This window comes from Octopus bimaculoides, chromosome 2, assembly GCF_001194135.2.
Source record: "Octopus bimaculoides isolate UCB-OBI-ISO-001 chromosome 2, ASM119413v2, whole genome shotgun sequence".
In the NCBI taxonomy this organism is placed as follows: Eukaryota; Metazoa; Mollusca; class Cephalopoda; order Octopoda; family Octopodidae; genus Octopus; species Octopus bimaculoides.
The window spans coordinates 34,944,272-34,945,074 of record NC_068982.1 but is presented as its reverse complement, the minus strand read 5'-3'; positions in this window follow the sequence as shown (position 1 = coordinate 34,945,074).

The following is an 803-nucleotide window of genomic DNA, read 5'->3' as shown; positions in this document are numbered from 1 at the left end:
ATAACGCCGAAGTAATATTATTTTACAACTCAATATTTGCAAATATGTTACATTACATTGTGTGTATGTGTGTGTGTGTGTGTGTGTGTGTGTGTGTGTGTGCGTACGTGTGTGTATGTATGTGTGTGCGCATGCGCTCGTGTGAATGAATGCACGTATATATACATATATGTAAACATATATATATATAAGCAGGTATGTATACAACTGTTCATATCTACATACATGTTTGTACAGTTTGTATAGAATTCCCGACAACATTTTGATTTCCTGTTGAAATGAATTCACTAACTACTGTAATACCCTAAGGAAAAGCTTACATTTCTCCTGGCAGCACAACTGTTAGATTTATGTCTAATAATAAAATCATGTGTGTTTAACATTGCATATATTTTTATGAATGTATAAGATGGGTGTGTGTATACTTATATACATTTATTTGCTTGAATACATGCCGTAAAGAAAATATAATACCAAAGACTGTGACGTCACTGAAGTTAAAATGTAATTCTTTGTATCTTGAAAATTGTTGTATTCCTATCTGTTAGGATACGTTTATAACCGAACGCAACCATTAGCAATATTGGCCAAGGAGTGAATTCTACACAGCAAAAAGTAGCAGCTAAATCTACCTCGAATCGAAAACTGTTGCCTTAAAAAATGCGGAGTAGATAAAGCAGTGGACAACTGATGAAGGGATTGTGCTTTATGTTGCCTGTCTGCTTTTTTTTTTACTTGTTTCTTTGGTAGACGGAAACTGAAAGGAGCCCGTCGTGTATGTATGTATATATATATATATATAT